The sequence below is a fragment of the Cyprinus carpio genome, chromosome A2 (assembly GCF_018340385.1).
Source record: "Cyprinus carpio isolate SPL01 chromosome A2, ASM1834038v1, whole genome shotgun sequence".
Taxonomy (NCBI): Eukaryota; Metazoa; Chordata; class Actinopteri; order Cypriniformes; family Cyprinidae; genus Cyprinus; species Cyprinus carpio.
Window position 1 is genome coordinate 328,412 of NC_056573.1, and position 8,122 is coordinate 336,533.

Genomic DNA, 8,122 nt, shown 5'->3' on the forward strand with positions numbered 1-8,122 from the left:
TCAAAAAACACAAGATTTCTATAGAAAATAACCTCAAATTGTAGAACATGTTCATATATTCACACAAACACTAGATCTTAACATCATATGATAGAACTCCACATTCTGAACAACTTTGCCTCTAGGCCTAATGCTGTCAATCAAATCGTTCATTAAATATTCACAAATATGTTAAAAACATACTTTTGCGAACTAGTCCTAGGTTTTCCACTTAATCTCGATCAAACCACTAATGAACAATTCTCTGGACCCTCTAGATCAATAATTATCAAAACAAAATTGAATTTTGTCCCTTTGGTTAGCTCTAACAGGTTAATTTAGAAAAGGGGCGTGTCCAAAATACCCAAAAGCCTATAAAACCTAAACAAAAACTCAAAACTTTATGAAACTTGGTTTAAAAAATGTGTCAGATAAGTCTGAACAAGCATGCAAAATTTAATGGAGATCATACCATAGGTGGTGCTATAACAGTAGAAAAAGGTCTCAAAAACACAAGATTTATATGGTAAAATGGCCTCAAATTGGTTGAAAATGCTCATATATTCACACAAACACTAGATCTTCATATCGTATGATAGATGTCCTCATTCTGAACAACTTTGTCTCTGGGACCAATGTTGTCACTAAAAACGGTGTAATTAAACATTATGTAAAATAAATTAAATAAGCTACATTAACAAACTAGTTCAAGGGTTTAAGCTGAAAATCAATAAAACCACTGAAGTACAATTCTCTAGACTCTGTAGGTCAATAATTATCAAAAGTTGATGTTTGAACAATTGCACTTTGGACAATTATAAACCAGTCATTTTATAATATGTCCTTTACATAGTGTACCCAAAGGCCTATATAATACAAACAGACAGTCCACAATTTTTTAAAACTGTGTAAAATAATAGTGCCATATTTTTCATTCTAGAGAAGCATGCCAAAATTTGCAAGAGGGATTGGGCAAAAAATAACACTCTAATAGTTATAAAATTTTAAAAACACAGTGTTGTATGAGAATGAAATTGCCATTTTTAACCACTAGATGGCAGCAGAAGATCACTAATTGGCTAATTCAACTAACTTAAACAGTACTGTTCAAAGGTTTTTATGGATTCATGTCAAGCATTATAGAACCACTGTTATAAACATTTAAAAATCTCATTGAGTCAAAGTTTTGTTCAGCCATACATCCAAGTTGGCCGAGACCACCCCAAAGGTCTTAAAATGCTTGCCAACCCCGGTAATTGCTGCTTGCAGCTATATTTAATTTTATTTTTTTTATTGTGTACCCAAAAGTGAGCAAAACCTGTCAAAATCGCCAAAACCCTCCATTCGAGGGACGTCCTCATTTGTAAAGCTATTATAAAAATAAAGTAGGCTAAACAAAGTTTTTCTGAATTGTAAAAATGCAGAAAGTTTTCTGTGAAGGGGTAGGGGGTCAGTGGCTGGGTTTAGGGTAAACAGTTGTATAACTCTTCTTTATATAAAACAATAGAAGTCTATGGAATGTCCCCAAGTTTAGCTAATAGCTAGTGTGTGTGTGTGTGGGTGTGTGTGTGTGTGTGTTGTGTCTGCAGCAGCAGCACTTGCCGCTCTGAGAGACACGTGTGCGCGTTATTCCACGGAGCACACACTCGACACAAAGAGAGGTACACAGCCCTTCAAAAACCTCACAATATGCCATGCCCACATTTCCTTTATATTTCCACCAGCGGCGCGTCTACGACGCCGTTGTTTCTCGCCTGTACGGTAAGGGTCCGAAACATTTCTCCATCGGCGGCGAACTCTACGAGCCCCAACAGTCGACGACACATTACTGTGTTTTTAACCGGAATCCGTTCACCGCGCGTTCGTGGGATGGTGTGAGAAGCTGGAGGTTTGTCGTGTCGAGTCGTGCTCGTGCTCGACTTCATTCGGTTTAACGTCGTGTCATGATCCGCGCGCGGACTGATTCGGCTCTGTGCGATCAAAGAAAAGCGACGGACTCGCGTCCTGATCGTTCCTGCGTTTATTTAAGCTGAAATGCGGAGCAATCGCACACGCCAGGGTCGCGCCGTGTTGTTGATCCTGGAGTTAAAGGTCAAACCCGCGCCTGCAGAACGTATACCCATCGATGCATGGTTACATGTGAGTAGCAGTGTTCCAGTGTTACATGCCTGCGTCTGCGCTACACTCACTCAGTGTTCTCTGTGTGTGTGTGGTGTGTCTTTCATAGATCGGGATGTCGGATGAGGACTCGCGTGCCAGCTCAGGTTCTTCCTCCTCTTCCTCCTCTTCCTCCAGCCATTCACAGCGAGTCAGGAGACAAGACACATCTTGGAGAAAAAGAGAGACAGCAAAGCCAACATGAGCAAGACCAGAGATCCAAACTCCTGTCCACCACGCCAAGAGGTGACAGTAATGAGGTAGAGTGGACGAGAGTCCGGGCTCTATAGCGTCCGTGGGGGGCCCGTCACTCAGAAGCCAAGGCCAAGGCGTCGGGTTTTTTCTCTGTGTGAAAATAGCACAAATATCAGTAAATAGAACAAAGACACAACTTAAGCAATGTTTCAGTAGTTTGTAGATGTCTAGGCGCACTCTAAAAAATGCTGCTTTTGTTTTGAACCCAACTTTGGGTCAAATATGGACTAACCCAACTTTTGGGTTCAAATGTAATTTTAGACTCAGTCGGTTTGGGTAAGTCCATATTTGACCCAAAGTGGAATTCAAACACCCAGCATATTTTTTTTTTTTTGTTTTAGAGTGTACAGAAAACTAATAATTTAACATGTAAAACATCATTGCATAGTCTTCGGTGTATAAAACTTAATATATATTAATTCTTGTTATAACTACAAAATTAATTCAGTAAAGAGTAGGCGAGGTGTGATTTTCTCTCTTTTAGTTTTTTTAGAGTAACATAAAGGACCCCGAATGCAGACAATGTGCAGACAATGCATCCAATATAACGATACACGTCTGATTTCTTTCGTCAAGTGTTTGACGTTCACTTAAGATAACCAACAGTATATCTACGATGATTCTATAAAAAATATCAGAAAAAAAATGTCCCCATATCATAATATATATTTTCTATACTCCCACCAACATTTTTATTCTTTCATCGAACACAGAACTGCACACACACAGGATTGTGGGAATGTCTAGGCAGCATTTCGAAAACCAAACCAATGACGTGACGTGACATACAGCCAAGGAGTTAGGGTGACCCATACTCAGAATTCATGCTCTGCATTTTTAACCCATCCAAAGTGCACACACACAGCAGTGAACACACACACACCGTGAACACACACCCGGAAGAGCAGTGGGCATCAATTTATGCTGTTGCGCCCGGGAGCAAGTTGGGGGTTCGGTGCCTTGCTCAGAGGGCCCCCTCAGTCGTGCGTATTGCCGCCGGCCTGATACTCGAACCCACAACCTTGGTTAGTAGAGGAGTCAAACTCTCTAACCACTAGGCCACGGACTTCCCCAAAATGAAGGCTTATTAGTAGACAGTATGCCCTTCATTTCGTTAGACACACCAGTTCATGGCATACTGTTATCGGTTGTCAGACAGTGTGGTGTGTGTTTGGTTTTTTTTAGTAGAGCTTTCAGGCAGCCAGCTTTTACCAATGCTTAATGAAAGAGCTTTACTTGCCAAACACTCCTGACTGATATTGATCACAACACATGCTTCTAGACCGCATTTTTGGCCATCATAGGTATCCAGAGGAACCCATGTTACCTAAGAATTGCTGTTCAGAGAGCAAGCAGACTTGTTAGTTTTGATATAGATGTCATTTTGCTTCCACAGCACTTTATTGAGATTTATTTGGATGTGTCAGAGTTTCAGAGATATTCATTGGGAATCATTCAATCGTGGTCTCTCTTTTTCAGGATTCAGAAAGAGCTGGCTGACATCATGTTGGACCCACCACCAAACTGCAGGTGAGGAAATGCTTCGCATCTCTTTTAAATTTTCTGCGTGCATGAACCATAAAGCAACAAACTTCATGTGCCTGCAGCCCTGCTGCCTAGCAGCAAAGATGGTGCTGTGACATTAGCAAAATTTTAGCTGTGATTTGCCTGGAAAAAGGTCAATAGTGTAACTATGAAGCACATCTCACACACATTTCTGTTAGTGAATGGGGCTGGCGACTTTGTAGTGTGTGTCAATCTGCTAAGTGAATCTGCGTAAGGGAGCTTTTTCACCCTGATGCAAGAATTGCAACTGGATTCCTATTAACATGACTGAAATTCAAAAAGGCCATGTAATTTCCAGGTAGCGAGGGGGGAGGATGGGGGGGTGGGAAAACAAGAGAATTTAGGGTTGTTACAAACGTGAGCCGATGCTTTAACTGTGGTCTAGGCGTAAAAAAGGTAAATAATAAGGTTAAAAAAAAAAAAAAAAAAATAATAAAAAAGTATAAAAAAAACAATAGCTGTAGCTGTTGCAGCATTTCCTCTGGCTCTCTAATTTCTGTGGGTGGCATCCAGTTGCATGTCGAAGTGCATTATACGCAACTCATTCAAAGAGGGTCAGAGAGCGGCTGGAATACAGGCCCCCATTAAAAAAGTCCAAATATTTGGATTATTACCTGAAGTACAGAGTTGTTTTTCTAGTCTACACACACAGTAAGAGCTGCTTCATCGCTTGTTGAAACAGTGAAAGACGTTTTGCGTCTTTTGTTTTCCTCCAGCAGCGAGCTGTATTTTGGTAAAATGTCCGCCAAAATATAATTTGTTTTCGATTCTATGCAAGCCTCCTGTTACTATTGTGTGTGTTAGGGAAATGTGGCAAAAACAACTCGGGATTGTGAGTGAGTGAACTGTCACAAAGATGAAATCAAACTGATTCATGAACCATTTTTGCAAACCCCGCTAGACCAAATTGTATCACACGTGTAGGTGTATTTGTTGGAATCGAACGTTTAGTTTCTGATTCTAATAAGCTAATAGAAACAACACGAAGGACACTTGATTGCAAAACACCACCATAAATGACAGTGATTCCCTGGTCAGAATACGGTTGCTGGGTCATCAGACCAGGAGTTTATCAGTAATATTGTACTGTTTCCACAGAGCCGCCGTGCTCCCTAGGTAAAAGAGTTTTTTAGCATGCGCCACGATAGCTCAGATTTGAACTGCGACCAGCTCACAAAATAAATAATAACTAAATTGAAATTTGTTGGGCCGTAAAAAAACCGGAACTCCGCCATAATCACTTGCGTACGTATGTGTGGGTGCAGACCGCTATCAAAACAGGGCGGATACCCTGTTTGGGGTAGGCGTGAGTTTGTTTTTGGGTGATTTGATGGAATCTCAACATATGGCTAACCAGTCATCACTCACACACCCACCTTTAAGAGTCGCGAGCCGTATACCGACTGCAGTACATGGAAAAGCCGCCATTAGGTGCGATGTTTTTTGATGAGTCTGTCGTCCAGAGCTTTGACCTTTACCTCTGACCTCAATTATCTAATAACTCAAATGAGTGACTTATAGATGGGCAGGCTAATGCTAGCTTTTATTACTGTGCGCCCGACAGCCGTCTGTATCTGAAGGTAATCGTACTGGAAAACTCAAGAGCTGCACACAGCTGACCCTCCTTCGTACTTTAAAACCACTCGTATGCTTTAGAATCGGTTTATACACTTCAGCTCTTGCGTTCTCTTACATGTCTGACTCCGCTCTTTTATCACATCGCCCCCCCCCGCAACCGTGGCTTTCTTTCTCTCTCATCTTGATTTATTAGCAGCGTTTGCTAAAGCCAAACACATGCGGCAAAGCCACTAAGGCTTGTGCTACTCTTTCATATTTTGAAGTCTTGAACAAAATGGTTTCAGGTTGTAGCCAACGCATGACACTCGTCTCAGTGTGCACACTTGTGAGACCCACAGCAGATTTTTGAATTGATTGAACATTGATATTTGCATGAATGGGCAAAAAAAAAAAAAAAATCCAGTAACCCCCCCCATCATCTGGGTGGTTGTGTGGACTCTATTGCTAGGATGTTTGTCATGAGGATGAACACAAATGCAATTCAAATTCGCGGGCCCTGATTTTTCGAGCAGACGGGCTCTCGATAAATAAAGCAATGCAAATCCCTCTCACAGTACTATCCTGCCGTTTGTCCCCAGTGCACAAAAGACTACAGCAACTTTGTGTGTTGACACCCACTCGTCTCACACATGAAAGGAAATCAAACAGTAATTTAACATGTTTTCAATCAGCCGCTTCAGATTTTTTGCACGCATAGTTTTATGCAACAGCAGCGGCCTGGGCATGTGACCAGAAAGCTGGCCCGCCTTTTAATATTGCAGTGCAATTAAAGAATGATAAAAACCTCAACAGCAGGAGAATGTTGGCGTCGGTCTGAACAAGTGCATTTACGATTGTTCTTCTAAGTTATAATGCACTGAATTTCTCTCCAAAATTTGTCTGATGTTTGAACAGAGAAGTTGACTCCGATTTTCAACACCATCCTTGTGTTTGTTACCATGTCGGTCGTTTATGTAAATGTGCAATGTTTCCTTCAAGATCTCCTCATAGTTTTTATCAGCAATAAGTCACACATACATCTTCAGGACATGCCTGTTATCTGATACAAATACATCCGGCTTTTCAGATGTCTGACATCAGGAGTTTTGCTTATTATGGCTTGTCCACTGAGGTAGTGAAAAATCCATGATAATCCAATGGCACAGAAAAGTGACAGCTCCTCTAAGCAACCCACATGATTGAATTAAAATACAGTGTTTTGTCCTTCGCACAAGTCTTTCCTCTTGTTGTTTAATATTGTGTTATTAACTGCTAGAGATTGTTTGTTTGTTTTTTCTGCTCAGACCATCAGACTGCTGGCCGTTGTCACATGACTGGGGTATGTGTTGTGTCTCCAAGGCGAAAGGAAGCATTGTAAACACTACTATCCGAGGTTCCTGTGACCTTTTGGTGTTGTCACAAGTATTATTATGAGTTGTCTACAATTGTGTGTGTGTGTTTGATAGATGTAAGACTTGGACAGAACTGTATACGTAACAGAACACAAGACAAGCAGCCAACCTCGTTTGAGAAAGCTGCAGTGCTTTAGGGTTTTTACTTTTTAGAACTTCAGTAAAGAGATCAGCCCCGCGTTGCATTCTGAAGACCGCTGAGGATTCTCTGATAACAGACGTAAGGCCCTGAAGTTTAAAAGAAGTTGATCTCGCTGCTGGAGTATCTGACAGACTTGAAGTGATTCCTCTCGTCTCGGCTCTGTACTAAGCTGAGCTGTGTTTCTTGTGCATGATTGATTGATGTTTGGGGTGATGCTGCGACCACACTTTTGCTGTTCTCAGTCGAGTGGCCAAATTATTATTAATTGCAAAAACGTGATGAAATGAAATGGGTTGTCCGCCATCATTTTACAAAATGTTATCCGCTCCAGGGGATGATTGTGACTGCCTTGGGTATTTATGATATAGAAGAAACATTATGCTTGTGTTTCACCATCACACCTCAAGCAGCTGTGACATAGTATGGAGTAAATAATGAGGTTTTATAACAAATTATCTTTAAATATTAAAAAAACTGATTATTGTAATTCAATATAGCGCTTTATTCCTATATCAGTCAGTTACAGCTACTGAATTGCAACACATTTTGTAATTTACACGAGCACCTTTTTTTTTTTTTTCGAAACACATTTTGTTATAGAATGTCATTATACCCGCATTTTAAAAGTGTTTTGTGTGTTTATGAAGCAAAACTAGGCTGCCTGCTGCACACAATCAAACCTCTCACACAGACACTGTGTGACTGTACCTGTTTAATATGGGCACCACAATAAATTATGTCAAACCGCATGCACTGTAAAGCCCGCTTATACGCTTTTCACAAACGCAAAGTAAGATTCCAAGGCTTTTTGCTTGCATGCTTACACAAGTCACCATTATTTATATAGTGCTTTTAACAATAAATAAAAAAAAAAAGTGAGTGAACAGTTTTACTTTGTTTACTGTTATATTTACAGTGGAGGAATTTAGTCAAGTCACCATTATTTATATAGTGCTTTTAACAATACAGATTGTGTCAAAGCACTTTACAGTATTAAATAGGAAAATAGTGTGTCAATAATGCAAAATGACAATAGTTAACACTAATTTTTCAG